Source organism: Pongo abelii, chromosome 9 (assembly GCF_028885655.2).
Source record: "Pongo abelii isolate AG06213 chromosome 9, NHGRI_mPonAbe1-v2.0_pri, whole genome shotgun sequence".
In the NCBI taxonomy this organism is placed as follows: Eukaryota; Metazoa; Chordata; class Mammalia; order Primates; family Hominidae; genus Pongo; species Pongo abelii.
The window spans coordinates 13,994,233-14,016,044 of record NC_071994.2 but is presented as its reverse complement, the minus strand read 5'-3'; the positions used below and the strand labels follow the sequence as shown (position 1 = coordinate 14,016,044).

At 47.2% G+C, this 21,812-nt stretch overlaps 1 protein-coding gene across 1 annotated transcript in view; it reads right to left on the bottom strand.

Moving 5' to 3' along the window:
• The window catches only part of VPS37C (VPS37C subunit of ESCRT-I), a 30,575-nt gene extending 30,446 nt beyond the window's left edge, over positions 1–129 (bottom strand). The window contains 1 exon segment of the mRNA NM_001132398.1: positions 69–129. The gene's annotated coding sequence lies outside the window, so the exon portion shown is untranslated.
• Positions 130–21,812: the final 21,683 nt, after the last annotated feature.

Below are 21,812 nucleotides of genomic sequence, written 5' to 3'. Positions count from 1 at the left end.
CGCCCCCACCGTCGTCCTCTGCCCCGCCCGCCTGCGGCAGAGCCGGGACCCTCCCCAGTCCCGCTCACCTGCCAGGGCCGCCGTCGCCGCCGCCACCGCGGGTTAAACCGCAGCCGCGCCCACACTTCCGGGGTCCGCCAGGCCCGCCCCCTACCGGATGTGACCCCCTTGCAACGTCCGGCGCCCCAGTGGCGCGCGTGCTCGACCCACGACCCCGTTGGGCGCCCCGCCTTGCGCGCCTCTGAGTTACCACGACATCGTGCCACACACACACGCTCGCGGCCTCCCGGGCCACAACCACGGGAGCGCCCACGAGACCCCTCCCGCGCGCGCCGCACGCCCTGGCCCCGCCTCCGGTAAGAGGCCCCGCCCACTGGGCAGAGACCAGGCCGCTCTGGGCTAGTGCGCCGGCGCGCACGTCCGCCTCCTTCCGAGTGGCCAGCGAGGACTCGCCCTGTACACAGCTCGATCTTGGGAGGCTGCTCAGAGGGACCCAAAAGGAAGGGGAAGCAGATGGAAGCCCAGAACCTAGGAGGAGCCCCAGATGGGCTGAGCTCAGACTGAGGAGCCCCAAGGCCACCACACACTCATTTCCATTTACTAGTTAATCTCTTTCCCCCACCCATTCATTCTGCAGAATTACCGATATTCCCCATCTCCTCCCTTACCCCCTGGAAACAGGAGATTCCAGTATAATAAGGAAGCCCCCTCTGCTCTAACCCTTAAAAAAAGGAACCTGAAGTGACCTGATGTTAACTAATCAGGTTTTTTTTTTTTTTTTTCTGTTTCCTTTCCCACCTATGAAACCCACTGCTCTGCTATTTCCCAGCGGGATTTGAGACCAAATAAGTCTATTTACAATGGTAACTGATGTCAATGTCTAAAGTTTCCAACCTCTCAAAATCAAGAGGTTGACCAAAAGGAGAGAAGTGTTCAGTTTAGCCTAAAGTTGTCTCCTGGCATATTTTAAGTTTGTCCTAAAGCTTTCTCCGTACATAGTGAACTGGAACCTACTCATACCAATCACAGAGTTTCAGCCAATCACAGGCAGCCACCTGTTCAAACCTTGTTCCAATAAGGCAAATGTCAATCTGTCATTGGTAGGGAACCAAACTGGATCCCTTTGCCCTCAGCCAAACACCGAAATATCAGGTTTTTGTAGAGGGAAAGATTTGTTGCAAGTCAACTGGCAAGGAGACATGTTCAAATCTGTCTCCCCAAGCCAGGGGCTGTGGCGGGTGTTATAGGCAGAGGGTAATGAGCCGTGATCTGATTGAATCTTGCAATGAGCAATGATCTGACTGGATCTTGCCATGGGATGATGCCATGGCTCAATCTGATTAGCCATGGCTTATACCATGTATCTACTTCTTAATTCTGTTCCCGTTCTTTGGTCTGAGCATTTAGGTTGCGCCTGTTGTTGCATGCTTGGTTCTTCTGGGCACGCTCAGGTTACATAACTTGCAACCTGGGATCATGGCAACTGAAAAAACAACTCACCACTTTATTACACAAAGTTGAACCAGATGGGGCTGGTTCTGCGCTTACATAACTGGTCCAACTGTTTCTGTACCTCGCTTCTGTTTTCTGGACATCTCTTTCCTTTTTCTTTTCTTATTTTTAAATTTTAATGATTGTTATTTTTTAATAGAAATGGAGATTCGCTATGTTGCCCAGGCTGGTCTGGAACTCCTGGACTCAAGCAATCCTTCAGCCTCGGCTTCCCAAAGTGTTGGAATTGCAGGCATGAGCCGCCACGCCCAACCTACTTTCCGTTTTCTATCCGTAAATGTTATCCAACCACTTGGCAACCTCAGAGTCACTCTGAACCTATTCTGGTTCTGGGGGCTGACTGATTCTCAAATCGTTACTTGCTCAATTAAACTCTGTCAAACTGAATTTGTCAAAACTCCTTCTTATAACAGAAGGGGTCCATGAAGAAGGCAGTCTCAGCTGCTGACCCTTCTGAGACACTGGTGACTCCTTTGAGCGGGGGCATGTTGGTTTTGCAAACGTTTCACTTGGTACATAATGTCAGAGTGACTCCCATTGACAACACCTGTTTGAAAGCTAGGTTGAAATTGTTTCTGAGGGTTAGGGAGGGCCAGGGCAGATGACCTTAATTTTTTGTCATAAGCCTTTTTGTGCTATGTGATTTTTTTTTTTTTTTTTTTTTTTTTTTTTTTTGAGACGGAGTTTCACTCTTGTTGCCCAGGCTGGAGTGCAATGGTGTGGTGTGATCTCTGCTCACTGCAACCTCCGCCTCCCGGGTTCAGGTGACTGTCCTGCCTGAGCCTCCCGAGTAGCTGGGATTACAGGCGCCTACCACCACACCCGGCTAGTCTTTGTATTTTTAGTAGAGACAGGGTTTCACCATGTTGCCAGGCTGATCTCGAACTCCTGACCTCAGGTGATCCACCCACCTCGGCCTCCCAAAGTGCTGGGATTACAGGCGTGAGCCACCGCGCCCAGCTGCTGTGTGATTTTTAACTCTGCATGTGTTTCATTTCTGAAGGAAAATAATTAGGAAACACTATTGATGGATTAGCTTGAGTTTATATCCAGCAATCTCTTCACTGATTGGTACCATGTTGGAGGGTGGGACATGGACATGATGGCTGGAGCAAGTGTAGTCATCTTGAACCATGAGGCGACCATAGGAATACAGGCCACACTAGTGGCACAACAAAATAGGAGGAACCTGAGCCCTGATTCCATAAAGGACCATGACACCGCTGGATGGCTGCCTCTGGGCTCTGTGTGAGAGGAAAATAAACCACTTCGTGTCACTGTTGTTTTGGGTTTTCTGTCACTTGTGCCCTTTAAATCTTAGACTCTACTTCTGGAAAGCCCCTATACCCCAAGACTAGGTAAGTTCCCCCCTTGTGTGTTATTCAAACACCCCACCCTTCAACTCTTTCTTAGCATTCTCTACACTTTTCTGTAGTTGACCTTTCACTCCCCCTAGATAGTAACTTCTCTAAGGACAGGCAGAGACTCTATTTTATACATCATTTTATGCAGATGCTAGAAACTGATAACGCTAAAAAAAAAAAAAAAAAAAAAAAAAAGAAGAAGAAGAAGAAGAACTTGTGAATGTGACAGACACGATGTTTGTACCAAGGGTATTGAGGGGAAATGACACACTGCTGCCTACGCTCTCTCTGCGTGTCCTGAGTCGTTGCCACATTATCTTCTGGGGCCAGAGGGTGCTGGCCCTCCTGAATAACCAAAGATAGAGAATTAGGACGAAGGAGGGAGGAAGAGAAAATTGCAGGAAATTCAGGACGTGGGAGGGAAGTGGCATTGGGAAAAGGGGTGCTCTTTTTATTTGGTTCCTGCTGTTGTCTATTTTGGGCCTTTTGCAACTTCCCTTGGCTCTAGCCCCTCCTCCAGTCCTGGTCTCCTATCACATACACCTATGTTCCCACGTTCTGTACCTCAATTACACCCAATTTCATTCATAAGTGGAGTGGCCCTGATTAATGCAAAATTTTAAAAAAGTTATAAACACAAACAACCCCAGTTACAGAAGGCGGTACCTTACTCTGTTTCTCACATTCACTTCATTCCTTTGTTCATTCCACATGCGTTCACTGAATACCTACACTGCTAAGACCTGCGGATACACAGATGAACAGATACCCTCGCCAGCCTCAAGGAAGTCACATTTTTGGTTGAGATTGGAGAGAAAACAAGGTATCCCTAGCCCGAGATACCTCAGTCCTTCAAATGACCCTGATCAGGAACAAAAAAATATGACATTACGTTGAAGTATACATTACATTGCCTCTCTACCGCCTTCTAAAAAGTGAGGGTTTGGTTTTGCTTCTTTGCTTGCTTGTTTGCTCAGCTGCTCAGCCCTGGACCTTGTCATACTGGTTGAATGGACAGACAAGTGACGTAAACAAGGAAGACAAGACAAGGAAGTTAAGAGTTCAAGGTAACAAGACATTTGAGAAGCTGAGGTATTGCGAGAGATTTGGGAACTGGGTTGGAAGAGCAGTTTTGTTGTTGTTTTTGGGTTTTTTGTTTGTTTGTTTGTCTGTTTTTGAGATGGAGTCTCACTCTGTCACCCAGGCTGGAGTACAGTGGCACGATCTCAGCTCACTGCAACCTCTGCCTCCTGGGTTCAAGTGATTCTCCTGCCTCAGCCTCCCAAGTGTTGGGACTATAGGCGCGTACCACCACTCCTGACTAATTTTTTATATTTTTAGTACAGATGGGATTTCACCGTGTTAGCCAGGATGGTCTCGATCTCCTGACCTCAAGATCCGCCCGCCTCAGCCTCTCGAAATGCTAGGATTACAGGTGTGAGCCACTGTGCCCGGCCAGAAGAGCAGTTTTTAAAGGAAGTTTTGCTATGTGGCATGTAGAATCTCTAGTTTGGTCTTCAGAAGATCGCCAGTGAAGAGTTACTTTATCTTTTTATTTCTAGAGTTGGGAGTCAGATCTGTCTGGCTGGTTTCTCACTTCTGCTTCCTCCATGTGGCTCCCACGCTGTGCCGAGCCATTCAGACTGCACAATCCAGACAACGGATTTGCCTCTGAGGTAGGGGCTGGCAGCTGCCTACAGAATTATCCGTTCTCTGTTTCTCCTTAAAAACAGTACATTTTATTCAGGATAGCAATGTGCCCAGTCAGCTAGAAGACTGCATTTCCCAGCCTCCTTTGCTGTTAGTTGTGACTAGCTGACTGTGATATAAGCAGGATTGTTGAGGGGGATTTCCTGGAAGGCTGCTTTAAAGGAGCTGATTTAGCTGGGCTGTGAGTCTTTTTGCCTTCCCCCGCCTTCTAAGTGCTCGCTAGATTTCAGATGTGCTGGCTGGAACTCCTGCAGCCCTATTGGACTACGAGGTGACTTTGGAAATGGAAAGCATTCAAACTCTGAACAGCCTATCTGCAGATTTATTTAAGGGAGAAAAAATAAGTTTTATCTTTTTAAAGTTGTGGTTATTTCAGGTTTTCTATAATGTGCACCTAAACTTAAACCTGATACTACTACACAGTTACTGTGTGTCTTAGTCTGCTCAGGCTGCCAAAAAAAAAAAAAAAAAAAAAAAAAAAGCACAGACTATTACAGGCTCACGCCTGTAATTCCAGCACTTTGGGAGGCCGAGGCGAGTGGATTGCCTGAGGTCAGGAGTTTGAGACCAGCCTGGCCGACATGATGAGACCCCCATCTGTACTAAAAATACAAAAAAGTACCCGGGCATGGTGGCGGGGGCCTATAATCCCAGCTGCTCCAGAGGCTGAGGCATGAGAATTGCTTGAACTCAGGAGGCGGAGGTTGCAGTGAGCCAAGATCGAGCCACCGCACTCCAGCCTGGGCAACAGAGCAAGACTCTGTCTCAAAAAAAAAAAAAAAAAAAAAAAATGCATATATACATAATCATGCATAAATGCAAATTGTGGTTATAAACATGGTTAAGCATAGTTTGGGGATGTTTTATTTTCCTTTTTTTCTTTGGTTGTTTGGTTGGTTCCCCTGCTATTGACAGCGTGCATGTCCTCCTGTATAATCTCATCCAAATCTGCGTATGTTGGCCAAAAGAGGCTTAGGGCGGGGATGGGGAGAACCAAAGGTGAGTAAGGCATGAGCACATCGATGAAGGGTGTGGCCATTGTTGCTGTTCATAACCACAGCAGCAGAACCACACTTCCCCTCCCTCTTCCAAACCGCCATCCCCCTCCCACCTCAACCCCCCGCCACCCAATCCCATTGGTCAAATTTACTTTGACCAGTGGAATGTGAGCAGAGGTGGTGATGTGTGTCACTTCCAGGTGGAAGCCTTTAGGAACCAGAGTCCCATTTCTCACCCATCCCCTTCCCCTGCATCAGGACAGAGCATCCGTCAGCCTGAGTCCCTGCGTGGCTGCGAGGAGCAGAGCTCCCTGCCAACCCAGGTCGGCTGTGAGTGAGAAATCAACCTTAGTTGTGTTGATCCTCTGAGATTTGGAGGGTGGAAACAAGCTTTTCACTGAAGCAGGAGGGTATAACAGGAACTGCTCATCATCTACTTCCTCCAGTAATCAAACTCCAACTTTCACCCTAGTCTATGGCCACGTAGCTAAAGACTACATTTCCCAGCCTCTCTTTCACCTAGAAGTGCCCCTGTTAACTTCATTATGGCCAGTGACATATGAGCAGAAGTAATCTTTGCAACTTCTGGATTATGCCTTTTAAGGAAAGGGGCATATCCCACTTCCCTTTCTCTATTTCCCGCTGGCTGGAATGCAGATGTAATGACAGGAGCTGAAGCAGCTATAATAGACCAAGAGATGAATATCACGTGTTGAGGATGGCAAGGCAACAAGAAGGAATTTGGGTTTCAATCACTGGAGAGCCACCTGGACTATTATCTATTATATGAAAGATAATGAAATTTTTGTTTGTTTGTTTGTTTGTTGAGATGGAGTCTCGCTCTGTCACCAGGCTGGAATGCAGTGGCTCAGACTCGGCTCACTGCAACCTCTACCTCCCAGGTTCAAGTGATTCTCCTGCCTCAGCCTCCCGAGTAGCTGGGACTACAGGTGCGCACCACCACGCCCAGCTAAATTTTTTGTATTTTTTTTAGTAGACACGGGGTTTCACCATGTTGGCCAGGAGGGTCTTGATCTCTTGACCTTGTGATCCGCCTAGGCCTCGCAAAGTGCTGGGATTACAGGTGTGAGTTACCGCACCCAGCCATGAAATTGTATTTTACTTAAACCTCTGTTATTTGGGCTTTGGTTACAGCAGTTGAACCTGCAGCCTAATTCCTGGATGTTAGCCTGGTTTGACAATCAGAGTTACGGCAGGTAGAGACCATGGACTTATGAACAAGTCAAGTGAGATCCCTGCCCTCGAGAACATGTGGTCCAGCCGGGGGTTCAGAAAATCAGGCCAGGGCAAAGCCACATGGCAGGGAAAGCTTCCAGGTGCTCTAGGAACTCATAGCTGGGGTCTCAGTGGCTGCCTGAAGGAAACTGTCTCAGGTCAAGCTCCCCAGAAGTAACCAGTGAGATGAGGTTTCATGTACAAGTGATTTATTTCAAAGGTGGTTCAGGAAACCAATGAGGGAGGGAGCAGGGAAGCAGGACTGGGAAGGGGATGAAGCCAAGCCAAACTGATTTTACTCAAGTCCTGCAGAGGGAAGCTCCAGCCTGATCCCACAGGGGAGCCCTGGAATGTAAGTCATGCCTCAAAATTGCCCCAACCTAAGGCAAGCAAGCTGGGTTTTCACACTCCCACCTGCACCCCTCAGTCATTGGCTAAGGGCCACCCGGCGCCTGTGGGCCAATGTATTCTATTCTCCAAAGACAAGTCATATGTGCCATGAGAAGCAAAAGCACCTCAAACCCGGTGAAAGTGCAAGCTCAGGTGATGCTGGGATGTTCCACACCTCTTCTACTCCCATCAACATTATATCAGGAATCCTGAAAAGGCTTTAAGGGAGAGCCTTTCTGGTTCCCAGTGGCCAAAACCCCCTCAATGGAACAGAAAAGACATAAAGAGATTCCCTTTTTTTTAATTTTGTTTTTTGTTTTTAGAGATGGAATTTTGCTATGTTGCCCAGGCTGGTTCTCAAACTCCTGGCATCAAGTGATCCTCCTGCCTCAGCCTCCCCAGTAGCTAGGATTATAGGTGTGTCCCACTGCGCCTGTGATCTGTGGAGAAGCCAGCAGCTGGAGGAAGAATGCACTCACCCAGTGGCACCCATGGCATTTAAATCCCTGCCCCCCAACACAAGCTCTTTAAGAGCAAGATGCAGGGAGTGGCGTGATTGTTATAGAGCTTTCGGCCGTGACCAGCCAGGCTCCGTCCCATTAGATTGAGCCCCCAGGAACTCTGAGCTTGGCGGCCACTGCAGCTCCCTACACTTGGATCCGTATTGGTCTCTGAGCAAGGACCTGCCCAGGAACGTTGCGAAGGTTCTCAAGTCTTTGGAAACGACATGCTATCAGCTGATAAGGCCACAGGGAGTCAAACAAATCCCCCCAACCCCTAAGGCTAGCTGGACATCAGAATGAAAGGGCAGCCTCTCTTCTGGGCAGCATCCCAGAAGAGCCCTCGGACCAGCTGGAGGTCAGACAGCCTCTGCTTGATCCTCATGCAGGCCTGGAGACTCCCAAAGCAGCTCGTTCATTCCTTCCTCCCACTCCGTAGAATCCTGTGAGATTTCCAGACCAAGACAGTGTCAGAAAAACTAGGGGGAAGCAGGGTGCAGTGGCTCACGCCATAATCCCAGCACATTGGGAGGCCAAGGCGGGCAGATCACTTGAGGTCAGGAGTTCAAGACCAGCCTGGCCAACATGGTGAAACCTCGTCTCTACTAAAAATACAAAAGTTAGCCAGGCATGCCAGCAGGCACTTGTAGTCCCACCTACTCAGGAGGCTGAGGCAGGGGAATTGCTTGAACCCGAGAGGCGGAAGTTGCAGTGAGCCAAGATTGTGCCACTGCACTCCACCCTAGGCAACAGAGCGAGACTCCATCTCAAAAAAAAAAAAAAGAAAAAGAAAAGAAAGAAAAGGAAAACTAGGGGGAATGGGGGCTGAGTTTAGACACCATGGTGATCACCCTCTTAGCCACAGCCTCCTCTGCTGCCGGGTAACATGGCAATGCCTTCTGTCACTGGGCAGGTCACGGAGATGCCACTCCAAGGGCCCAAGCCAGGGCAAGGACCATTCCTAGGGTATCCTTCCAGCTCCTCCCAAAGCCACATGCTCAGAAATGAGACTCTGGCATTTACCTACCTAGGATCATAAGTTCTGCCTCTTTCTGTGGCCCAGAATTGGGAGCATAACCAGCCTCAGCTGTGTAAGGAAGCCATCACCCCTCTTTCCCCCAGAGAAGGCTTCCTCCTTCTTTCATTTCTGGGGGGATTTTTTGTTTCCTTTTTTTAGATATGGAGTCACACTCTGTCTTCCAGGCTGGAGTGCAGTGGTGAGATCACGGCTCACTGAAGCCTCCAATTCCTGGACCCAAGTAATCCTCCTGCCTCAGCCTCCCAAGTAGCTGGGACTACAGGTGTGTGCCACCACACCCAGCTTTTTCCTCTTCCTTTCTAACATGGCATTTACCCCTCTATTTACCTCCCCATTCTCATTTAACTTCATCTTTGAAACACTGGCTTGGGTGGGGGTTTTCTTCAGTACAGTCCTAGAATACCACAAAGCCATTAACTGTCACCTCTCACCCTCAAAGAACAGTCCTAGCCTGCAGTATTAAATATTCATTCATTCTTTCCTTCAGCCATGAGAACAGGAAGGAAATTAACATTTCAAAACATTACACGCCTCTTCAACCCTGCAAGGTGCTTGTACATAGTTCAAATAACAAGCTTAAGTTGATAACAGAAGTTGTTATCAAATAAAAGTTAAATCCGCCTCCCTATAATTCCCAGGCTTTGTCCCTATGCTACTCTGAATATTTGCCATCGAATAAGTCTAGTCCCTCGTTTTTGCAAAAAACTTTTAGATATTTGTAGTTGGCCCTCAAGCTCCACCAAAGTTGATTTTCTAGTCTAAGCAGCCCCTCAAAATGTCTGTCTGGTCTCCGTCTTCCCCACCTGCTCCCTCCATCCCTTTCTCCCCAGTCTCTCTCTTTCCAATGAAAGGGAGGGTAGGAGGCCAGAGGGCCTGACTTTCACTCACTGTCCAGTGCTTCCCCAACCCGTTTCTCTGGCTTCCCTCTCTGTTTGATGTTTCGTACTTACTTCCTCTTCCCTTGGCTCTGGCGCCCTTCGCATGTTTAAACCTCACTTTCCTCTCTTCTGCTCCCTTTGCAGGCTCACACCTCATCCACCCACCCAAAGCTCCTCATTGCCTACAGGAAACATTCCAAGTGCCTAACCATGGCACTCAAAGCCTACCGTGGTGTGGTCCTTGCTCTCCTTCCCCATGTTAAGCCGTATATCATTAGCACTGTTCTCCAGATTTTCCTAGTCCTCATTCTAAAACCATGTTGAATTATACTTCCATAATCCCTTGAAATTCGGCGTCGCTTGGGCCAATGAAATGCAAATAGTAGTGACCCATTTCACTCCTGCAGACACTTCTGGCGTGGCCGGTGCATGAGTTGGCATGTGCCTCTCCCCCTGCTGTGGCCACCAGTGACACCATAGGTGGTGAAGTCTCCATCAGTCTGCACCCCTGAGTGAAGACGTCTCAAACCAGAGCCCTAGATGACCTGTAATGCATAAATAGGGAAAGCAAAAGAGAAACCTTCTTATTGTGAAATTGGGTGTTGCTTGTTACTGCAGCACATACTGCCCATGCTGACTAACATCATGCATCCGTTGGGCCCATGACCCTTGCCATCTAACTTTACCAGGTGACTTACAATCCTTTAGGTCTATTATCATGCCGGTGCTGCCCTCTTTGGTGTTCCCTCCTCCCCATGCCCACTTGGTAAAGTTCGCTCATCCACTGAGACTCGGCTCAGTTGCCACCTCCACTAGGGAGGCTTCCTAACTTTCCACCTAAGGCAGCACTGAGCATCCTCTTTGCAGGATGCCCAGGGCATGCCTCTATTGCAGTGCTGCCACATTACCTTTCTAAATGTTTTGTTTCCTGGACTTCAGGGCCACTGCTAGCCCATTTGGAGCCTTCGCTGGATTCAGAAAAAGCTGGCGTCCTCCAGGTGGCTGCAGCTGCCCAGGTGCATGGCTCAGCAGTGAATCATGACCTGACTTCAGGTCTCCTTCCCCCCTGGCCTGACACCTGTGTTCTGGGCACAATTTGTACACTGTCCTCCATGGCCCTGTCTGCAAGGCTATTCATAAACAGCGAGCAATTTATGAACTTGGCTTCGAGCACCCTCAAGTGTTCACTGAAAGAATGAATATTTCCTAATAGATGAGACCTGTCCTCAGTTATCCCCTCCTCCTCCCACCCGTCCTCTCCTCCTTTTGTTCTGCCTCATTTCCTGATCTCCCAAGCCCAGTACTAATGAGCTGCAGAGTGGCCAAGAGCCTAGAATTTGTAGTCAGACAGACCTAGTTCAAATCTTGACGCTACCACTTACTTGCCATAAATCCTTGAGGAAGTTACTTAGCTCCTTTAAGCCTCAGATTCCTCATCTATAAATTGGAGACATTATCAGCCTCACAAGGCGCCCACGAAGAGCACATGGGAAAAGGAGTTCAGTAGGTGTCTCCAGGGCTCCTCCAAGTCAGGCTCTACAGCTGGGAGACCAGAGTGGCCACGGAAGGCATCACTGAGGAGGGAACATTGAGATGATGGCTGAATAGCCATCCAAGCAGAAAGCTGGGAGAAGAACCTTCTAGACAGGGGGAACAGGAATTGCCAAGGCCCAAGGTAACCAAGTTCAATAAATGGCAACTTTTCCATCTCCAGTCTTCTGTCTGCACCCGAACACACCATCGTCAACCAGGCCATCGAGACCACAAGTTACACACCATGACCTCATCACACACTTGATTTGTTGACTCGGAGCAAGTTACCAGCAATGAGTTATCAACCCCTTTCCCAGAATGGCAAGCCCTGGGGCTATGTGCACACTGAGGTGGGAAAATAAGAGGTGTCAATAGAGCTGAGTTTGCTCTGGGCCCAGGGCCATGTAGATAAGCTGGTTATCATCAGCAGCTCCAGCTCCAAGAGGCACAGTGGGTGCCACTGCCACCACCAGGAACGCTGGGGTTTGCTTGTCCTCCTGGGTGGAACCCCCAGCACACCCATAGGGCCAGAAGGAAAGTAAACGCTCTTGTCTAATCTCCCCCAGTGAGATCACAGGGCCCCCCTGAAGGTGGCTGCTCCTTTGGCAGGGTCTGGTTCTTCCATTCCTTCTTGGAAGATGGCCATGGGGCATCAGCACCTGACCATGATGTCTGGTGGCTAGAATTCAACTTGAAATCAGTTGAGACCCAAGTAATGCCCAGGCTTTCCCAGTGGGTTTTCCTTGATCCATTCTTTGTCTCCATACAGGGAAGCCCCCAGAAAGCATGAGCTGTTCATCCCTCATCAGGGCCTTCAAAGTTCCAAGGTCTTTCTTGAGCATCAGAGAGGCAACAAGTCCTTGAATGTACCCTTGTCTGACCCTCCCAACTCAGCCAAGAATCCCCTAAAGACGAAATAGAACACTGGGTTTCAATTGTCGAAGTCTGACCAGAAGATGCTCCTTACTCTAAATACAGGCCAGTGCCACACCAACTTACAAGGGTCAGTGTGGTATGAACAAGGAGGGGAAGCTGTGGGGCTGCCAAGCTGGGCACAAGTCAAGCACTAACTGGCACCACTGCCTCCTGCTTCCTGGTGCCACTCCAGCCGGGGCTGCCCCCACTGTGTCTGGCAGCTTCCAATATTGCTTTCCTGCTGCCATGAGACGGCAGGTCTGGCCACAGAAGTGGAGCCAGACTTAAGGAGAAAGAAGAAAGAACTTCAGCTCTGGCACCCTCAGACCCCCGAAAGTGACCTACAGAAGCTGGCAGCAGGGACTGCAATTGAGCATTCTCTCACCTTTCCCTTCTCGGAGCTCCCCAAGCCTATGCCCTGGTGGGAAGAGGATTACCTGAGAGCCAGAAGCCCTGGGTCCCAGCACTTCACTAACCTACCTTGCATCCCTTCTGTAAATTATACTTCCCAGCTCTCAGTTTCCCCATCTCCAGGATAACAGACTGGACTTGTCCAAGAATAGCAATCATTCCCGATCCAGTGCCGACGCTGGTTGCTAGAACACGTGGCTGAAGGGATTGTATGTTGCTCAGGATTCTGGGGCCACATCCAGTGGTCGGGGGTGCTGTGGTTCGCTGGCAATATCTGCCTTGGACTCAGAATGGAGCATGGTAGACCAGGTGCCACGTCACTGACATGCAAGAGCTAAAGGACCTTTGCACCCCTGCCCGATGGAACATTCCAACACTTGGATTCTGTGGGATGAGCTCTGACAGCCATAAGGCAGAAGTCACCAACTGGGAAGCTCGTGGATTCTTCAACGGAAACTTGAGTCAGGCTGATGAATCACCTTTACTAAAGGAATGAATAACAATAAAAAAATTCTAGGTCCAAGACGTGCCAACAAAGGTTAGATATATTAGGCAATATTTTAAAAGGAGAGATGTGTTGGGTGACCTGCTGTTTTGCTGTCCAGCTGGAGATGATGCCAATGGCCCACAGAGTAATAAAAGGGCCCCTGAATGTGACCTCGTTCCCATGGCTCACCAGCAGCAAGCATCTCTACCACCTCCATGTCTGGAGCAGGAATTCCAGCAGGAAGGACGCAGCCCCCAGCACCATTTGACCAGAAGATCCAAGTGCGACTGGACTGCTGGTAGGTACTACAGAAATCCCAGCTGTCTCCTCCCCACAGCCGGCTGTTCTCTGTTTAAACTTGACTCACTGCATATGTCCCGCTGCCAGAGGAGGCCCTTTTCCAACATCTTGTTCCGCTCTGCAGACCCTCTGTTCACGCCCCTGAGCTTCTCTCCCATCCCAGTCTGTCTTGCATCGTGTGCAAGCTGCCCTCCTCTCTGTTATTTAGTTATGAATCCCTCCTCCCTTCCCTTCAAAACACCTCCACTGCTTCAGTCTTTGGCTCCCTCCCTATCCGGGCCCCTGCCCCTTCCCTGCAGATGATGCTAAAGCAGACAAAGCCAGGGAGGGAGACCCCCATTTTGTTGTTTCTAAAAATGTTCTCATCCTTTCCACTTCCAGGCCCTGATACGGCTCCTCAAAGTCTCAAGCTGATGGTCAGACAACCTCGAGGGGTAGTGGTGGCAGACAGCAGGACGAGGGCCGGAGCCGTGGGCAGGGCAGGCTCAGGAGCAACTCGGCCAGTGTGGGGCCCACCCAAGTCGGCCTTGCTTGGGACCCTCGGGATACCACTAAAGACAGAAACTTCAAAATGGAAATGTTTTCAACTTATTACAAAAAAGGGTCAAACATAAAAGTAAAAACGAATAGTGTCATGGACGTCATATTCCATCACTCAGCATCAAGAATTACACTGTTCTGCAAATCTTTGTTTTATATACACCTCCTTTTTTTTTCTCTTTTGTCTCACTTTGTCGCCCAGGCTGGAGTGGACTGGCGCGATCCCGGCTCGCTGCAGCCTCCGCCTCCCAGGTTCAAGCGATTCTCATGCCTCAGCCTCCTGAGTAGCTGGGATTACAGGCATGCACCAACACACCCAGATAATTTTTGTATTTTTAGTAGAGACAGAGTTTCGCCATGTTGGCCAGGCTGGTCTCAAACTCCTGGCCTCAAGCAATCTACCTGCCTCAGCCTCCCAAAGTGCTGGGATTATAGGCATGAGCTACCGCACCTGGCGACACTCTTACTTTTTTTAAATTTTATTCTTTATATATTTATATTTGCTGTAATATTTTAAGGCATACAGCTTACCATTTCACTGTAAATACTTTATTGTACATTTCTAGGAGATAAGGGTCATATTATATATATATATACACAGCTGTAATTAATATATATATTCAAATATATATATTTATAGCGGCAATGCTCTTTTATTCCAAACAAAATTACCAACTTTTTTTTAATTACCAACTTTAATATCACCTAATAACCAGTCCATGTTCAAATTTCTTTGATTCTCTCAAAAATGCCTTTTAACAGTTGATATATTCAGATCCGGGATCAAGATCTTGAGATTATCTGCATGTGTTGCATTTGGTGGCTATTTCTTAAGACTTTTAATGGGCTGGGCACGGTGGCTCACACCTGTAATCCAAGCACTTTGGGAGACTGAGGCAGGCAGATCACCTGAGGTCAGGAGTTTGAGACCAGCCTGGCCAATGTGGTAAAACCCGTCTCTACTGAAAATACAAACATTAGCCAGGCGTGGTGGCGGGCACCAGTAATCCCAGCTACTCGGGAGGCTGAGGCAGGAGAATCACTTGAGCCCAGGAGGCAGAGGTTGCAGGAAGCCAAGATTGCACCACTGCACTCCAGCCTGGGCAACAAGAGCGAAACTCCATCTCAAAAAAAAAAAAAAAAAAAGACTTTTAGTAGATAGCAGTCCCCCTTTATATGCCATTAATTTATAAAGTAAGTGTATGGGCCTGTTAGAATGGCCAAAATCCAGAACACTGAGAACACCAAATGCTGATGAAGATGTGGAGCAACAGAAACTCTCATTCGTTGCTGGTAGGAATGCAAAATGGCACAGGCACTTTAAAAGACAGCTTGGCAGTTTGTTATAAAATTAAACATACTCTTGCCATATTACCCATCAGTCACACTGCTTGGGTTTACTCAAAGGAGTTGAAAATTTATATCCATACGAAAACCTGCATATGACTATTTATAACAGCTTTATAATTGTCAAAGCTTGGAAGAAACTAAGATGCCCTTCAGTAAGTGAATAAGTAGATAAACTGTACTCCATCCAGACAATGGATTATTATTAAGCACTAAAAAGAAATGAGCAATCAACTGGGCACTGGCTCACACCTGTAATCCCTGCACTTTGGGAGGCCGAGTCAGGTGGATCCATTAAGCTCAGGAGTTCGAGACCAGCCTGGGCAACATGGCGAAACCCCATCTCTACAAAAAATATAGAGAGAGAAAAATTAGCCAGGCATACTGGTGTGCACCTGTAGTCCCAGCTACTTGGGAGACTGAAGTGGGAGGATGGCTTGAGCCTTGGAGGCAGAGGTTGCAGTGAGCCAAGATGGTACCATTGCACTCCAGCCTGGGCAACAGAATGAGACCCTGTCTCAAAAACTAAAAATGAAAATAAAAATTAAAAAAAGAAAGAAATGAGCTATCAAGTCATGAAAATGAGGAACCTTAAGTGCATATCACTAAGTGAAAAAAGCCAGTCTTAAAAATGTATATGTGAATACATAATTGTTGTACACATTTATGGGGTACGTGGGATATTTTGATTTCAAGTATACAGTGTGTAATGATCAAATCTGGGTAATTAGTATATCTAGCTTGGCTGCTGTGAATAGTGCTGCAATAAAAACAGGAGTGCAAATATCTCATCAATAGACTAATTTCCTTTCTTTTTCTTTTTCTTTTTTTTTTAGACAGAGTTTTGCTCTTGTTGCCTAGGCTGGAGTGCAATGGCACGATCTCGGCTCACAGCAACCTCCACCTCCTGGGTTTAAGCAATTCTCCTGCCTCAGCCTCCTGAGCAGCTGGGACTACAGGCATGCGCCACCATGCCCAGCTAATTTTTTTTGTATTTTTAGTAGAGACAGGGTTTCTCCATGTTGGTCAGGCTGATCTCGAACTCCCGACCTCAGGTGATCCGCCCACCTCAGCCTCCCAAAGTGCTGGGATTACAGGCGTGAGCCACCGTGGCCGGCTGACTAATTTCCTTTCTTTTGGATATATACCCAGCAGTGGGATTGCTGGATCATATGATAGTTCTATCTTTAGTTTTTTGAAGAATCTGCATTCTGTTTTCCATACAGGCTGTACTCATTTAAATTTCCACCGACAGTGAATGAGCGTTCCCCTTTCTTGGTCTCCTCACCAGCATCTGTTATCTTCTGTCTTTTTGATCACAGCTATTTAACTGGGATGAAATGATAACTCACTGTGATTTTAATTGGCATTTCCCTGATCATTACGAATGTTGAGTCTTTTTTTCTCTACCTGTTGGCCATTTGTATCCTCCTTTGAGAAGTGTCTATTGAGATCTTTTGCCCATTTTTAATCAAATTATTTGTTTCTTTGCTATTGAGTTTTTTGAGTTCTTTATATATTCCTAGTTGTTAATCCCTTGTTGGATGAATAGTTTGCAAGTATTTTCTCCCATTCTGTGGGTTGTCTCTTCACCTTGTTGATTGTTTTCTTTGCTGTGCAGAACCTTTTGGCTTGATTTACATCCCATTTGTTAATTTTGGCTTTGTTTGCCTGTGTTTTTAAGGTCTTATCCAAGAAATCTTTGCCCAGATCAATGTCCTGAAGCATTTCCCCAATGTTTTCTTCTAGTAGTTTCATAGTTTCAGGTCTTACATTTAAGTATTTAATCCATTTTGATTTGAACTTTTTGCATGATCTAGTTTCATCATTGTTCTGCATAGCATACCCAGTTTTCCCAGACCTGCAGTGCAATGGTGCAAGCTCGGCTCACTGCAACCTCCGCCTCCTGGGTTCAAGCGAGCCTCCTGCCTCAGCCTCCCGAGTAGCTGGGATTACAGGTGTCTGCCACCACACCTGGCTAACTTTTATATTTTTAGTAAAGACAGGGTTTCACCATGTTGGCCAGGCTGGTCTCAAACTCCTTATCTCAGGTAATCCCAGCACTCGGCCTCTCAAAGTGCTGGGATTGCAGGAGTAAGCTACCGTGCCAGGCCATTTTTTTTTTTAAGACAGAGTCTTTCTCTGTCACCCAGGCTGGAGTGCAATGGCATGACTGATCTCAGCTCACTGCAACCTCCACCTCCTGAGTTCAAGCAATTCATGTGCCTCAGTCTCCCAAGTAGTAGAGAAGGGTTTTTGCCATGTTGGCCAGGTTGGTCTTGAACTCCTGGCCTCATGTGATCTGCCCGCCTCAGCCTCCCAAAGTGCTGGGACTACAGGCATGAGCCACTGCACCCAGCACCCCTAGTAGCATTTACTGAAGAGACTATCCTTTCCCCATTGTATGTTCTTGGTGCCTTTGCTGGAAATGAATTGGCTAAGAAGCCCATCTTAAAAGGCCATATACTGTATGATTTCAACTATATGACATTCTGGAAAAGACAAAATATGGAGACAGTAAAACAGTCAGTGGTAACCAGGGGCTGGGGAGAGGGAAGGATGAATAGGCAGAGCACAGAGTAGTGAAGCTGTTCTGTATGATTTTTTTGTGTGTGTGAGATGGAGTTTTACTCTTGTTGCCCAGGCTGGAGTGCAATGGCACAGTCTTGGCTCACTGCAAACTCTGGCTCTCCAATTCAAGCGATTCTCATGCCTCAGCCTCCCGAGTAGCTGGGATTACAGGCATCCACCACGATGCATGGCTAATTTTTGTATTTTTAGGAGAGATGCGGTTTCACCATGTTGGTCAGGCTGGTCTCGAACTCCTGACCTCAGGTGATCCACCTGCCTCGGCCTCCCAAAGTGCTGGGATTACAGGCATGAGCCACCATGGCTGGACTTCTGTATAATATCACAATGGTGGGTACCTATCACACATTTGTCCAAACCCATAGAATGTACAATGCCAAGAGTGAATCTTAACGTAAACCATGGGCTTGGGGTAATAATGAAGCATCATCGTAGGTTAATCAGTTGTAACAAATGTACCACTCTGGGGCAAGATATTAATAATGGAGAGGCTGTGCATGTGAGGTGGGGTGGCAGGGATATATGGGAAATCTCTGTACCTTCTGCTCAATTTTGCAGCGAAGCTAAAACTGCTCTAAAAAGTAAAGTCTGTTTTTTTAAGTAGGGGGAGCATGGAGAGGTCATTTGTCCTACAGGATGTCCCACATATGGGATTTGAATGATGGCTTTTTGTTCCTTTACCTACATTATTTCCTGTGCCTGGTCATGAGATCTACACTTGAATTCAAAATTTTAATTAAAATACTTCTTAGGTAGTTCCATATATTCCCTATTGTATCACATAAAGAAGCACATAATTTCTGACTGTCTCACTCTTACAGATGCTAGATTAATCCGTGGATCCTGGTGTTATCAACCTAATCCATCCAATCCTGAACTTACCCTTCAACCTTCCACCTTATGGTTTTGGCATCTGTTGATGATTTTTGCCCGGATCCATTGTTTCATTAGAAGTTGCAAAACAATGAGTTCCATATTCTAGCATTCCTTCTGAATTTAATCATTGGAATTTATTATGTATTTATTTATTTATTTATTTTGAGACAGGGCCTCACTCTGTCACACAGGCTGAAGTGCAGTGGCACCATCATAGCTCACTGCATCCTCAACCTTCTGGGTTCAAGCCATCCTCTTGCCTTGACTTCCCAAAGTGTTGGGATTACAGGTGTGAGTCATCATGCCTGGCCAGGATTATTGGGTTTTTAATAGAAGAGTAGCCTCTGTTAACCTTGTAACCTTTGCAGAGAGGCAGAGAGGAACCAGTTAGAGCAAGAGTTGCCATCTCTATAGGTTCCCCCCCCTTTTTTTTTTTTTGAGAAAAAGTCTTGGTCTGTCACCCAGGCTGGAATGCAATGGCGCAATCTTGGCTCACTGTAACCTCTGCCTCCCGGCCTCAAGCGATTCTCCAGCCTCAGCCTCCAGAGTAGCTGGGATTACTGGCATGCGCCACCACGCCCAGCTAATTTTTGTATTTTTAGTACAGACAGGGTTTTGCCATATTGGCCACGCTGGTCTCGAGCTCCTGGCCTCAAGTGATTCACCCACTTCAGCCTTCCAAAGTGCTGGGATTACAGGTGTGAGCCACCACACGCAGCCAGGAATTTTTTAATAAAACAACTTTTTCTCCTTATTCCCTAAACTGATGTTAAAAAAAAAACTTTTTAGTCAACTATTTGTGATTACCCAAAATATAGTTCATATAGAAAAAATTAACATAAGTATTGATTATAATTTCCCTAAGTCTACTAATAAGCTGATGCCCTATAATATCCCATGGTGACAAATTTGGGCAGTAGGGGTAAAACTGACACAGAACTCCAGCCAGGCACCATGGCTTATCCCTGTAATCCCAGCACTTCGGGAGGCCGAGGCGGGAGGATAACTTGAGCCCAGTTCGAGACCAGCCTGAACAACATGGCAAAAGCCTGTCTCTACAAAAAAAAATGCAAAAATTAGCTGGGCATGGTGGCACATGCCTGTAGTCCCAGTTACGAGGAAGGTTGAGGTGGGAGGAGTGCTTGAGCCAAGGAGGCAGAGGTTGCAGTGAGCAAAGATTGATTGTGCCACTGCACTCCAGCCTGAGTGACAGAGCTAGACCCTGTGTCAGAAAAAAAAAAAAAAAGATGCAGAGCCCCCAAGTCACTTGCAACCCAACCCTGGGGATCAGATCAGCCTTGGCATTGCTCTACCCAAGATGGGCACAGACTGGATCTGGATCTTGTATGGGAACATGAGGGCCCTGGAAGTCCCAGAAGGAGCCACACCATTCCATTTTTTTTACTTCGCCTGGAATAATGCCAGTTTAAGAAGGTAGCTCTTCTCATCTCAGGCAAGCAGAAGCTCCTGGTGGTCTTTTTTTTGTCTTTTTTGATTGGCAATACACTTTAATTATTTCTTTTTATTTGGCAGACAAAATGTTTCCAGCCTGGATCCTATCAGGGGAATTACAGCGGGTGCTCATCAAGTGGGAGCTCTCAGTAAGTCAGTTGGTTTATCTGACCCTGGTAGTTGTTCTTTACAAGTGGAAGGAAAATCAATGCATTCCATGTGTTATTCATTCAACAAACATGAATTGAACACCCTCCCTTTCTACCCCTTTTCTACCCTCCCCTTCTAGCCCTCTACACCCTCGCTTTCTAGCCCCCTTTCTACTCCCACGTCTAGGCCAGATATAAAAACCTACACATCCCAGAGTTGCTTGAGTTTTGGCCCACACTATGTTTCTTGAAAAACAAATTAATCAGCTGCTAACATCTAAAGATCAGGGATTTCACATAAATATCCAGACTTTTGACTTTTTATTTTATGTGTATATATATATAAAATGTGTGTTTGTATATATATGTATAAACACACATCAGTTTTCATCCACAGTTCCTGGCTCATAATCCGCATAGCCCTTGTTACAGTCTTTTGTTATAAGGTTGGAGTGTGTTAGGCCTCTAACCAGGCCCCAGAAAACAGAGTCTTTCTCCCTGACCTCCTTCGGCCTTCTTTTCACCTGCTCCTTTTTCTCTCTAAGGCAGGCCTTAGCACCTAAAAATATATTCTAATCTTCCCCTGCCTCTGTTCATAAAGAAATTCTCTGACTGGCCTTGCACGACTGCAGGTCATAAAACTCCACTTCAGAGGGGTCCTGCCCGCTACCCTGGAGGAAGGAGTGCTGCACGGAGAGACCAAGAAGAATCTCAACAGACGGGCATTGCTGGGTTTCCCCACTCAGTCTATCAACACTAGATCATTCCCTTTTTGTTCAATCACACTTTTTTTTTTTTTGAGACAGAGTCTTGCCCAGGCTGGAGTGCAATGGCGTGATCTCAGCTCACTGCAACCTCCACCTCCCAGATTCAAGTGATTCCCCTGCCTCAGCCTCTCGAGTAACTGGGATTACAGGTGTGCACTACCACGCCTGGCTAATTTTTGTATTATTGAGAGGTGATAGCGTGGTGGTCAGGGTTTGCACCCTTAAATGTCTGTCTTTGTCTTCGGGGAGCCAGGGGAAGGTTTCCATGGCACAGGCTGGAGCTGGTGTCTATTAATGATTCAAACTATTTTTTTTAAGACTCATCAAGTGCAGCAGTGAGAAGGAGGGAGTTAAACTCTTTTTGAGGCAGGGCTCATGCCTGTAATCCCAGCACTGTTGGAGGCCAAGGCAGGTGAATCACTTGAGGCCAGCCTGACCAACACATTGAAACCCAGTCCCTACTAAATATACAAAAAATCAGCTGGGCATGGTAGCGCACACCTGTAATCCAGCTACTTGGGAGGCTGAGGCATGAGAGTCGCTTGAACCCAGAAAGCGGAGGTTGCGGTAAGCCGAGATCCCACCACTGGGAGACAGAGTGAGACCCTGTCTCAAAAAATAATAATAATAAAATAAATAAATAAATAAAACTCTTTTTGAGGTTCTATATTTGTAACCTGTGCCAACAGCATGAGGATGAATTCTGATCTTCAAGGCAAAACCCTGGCCAGGCATGGTGGTACATGCCTGTATTTGGGGAGGCGGAGGTGGGAGGGATCCTAGCATTTGGGGAGGCGGAGGTGGGAGGGATCGCTTGAG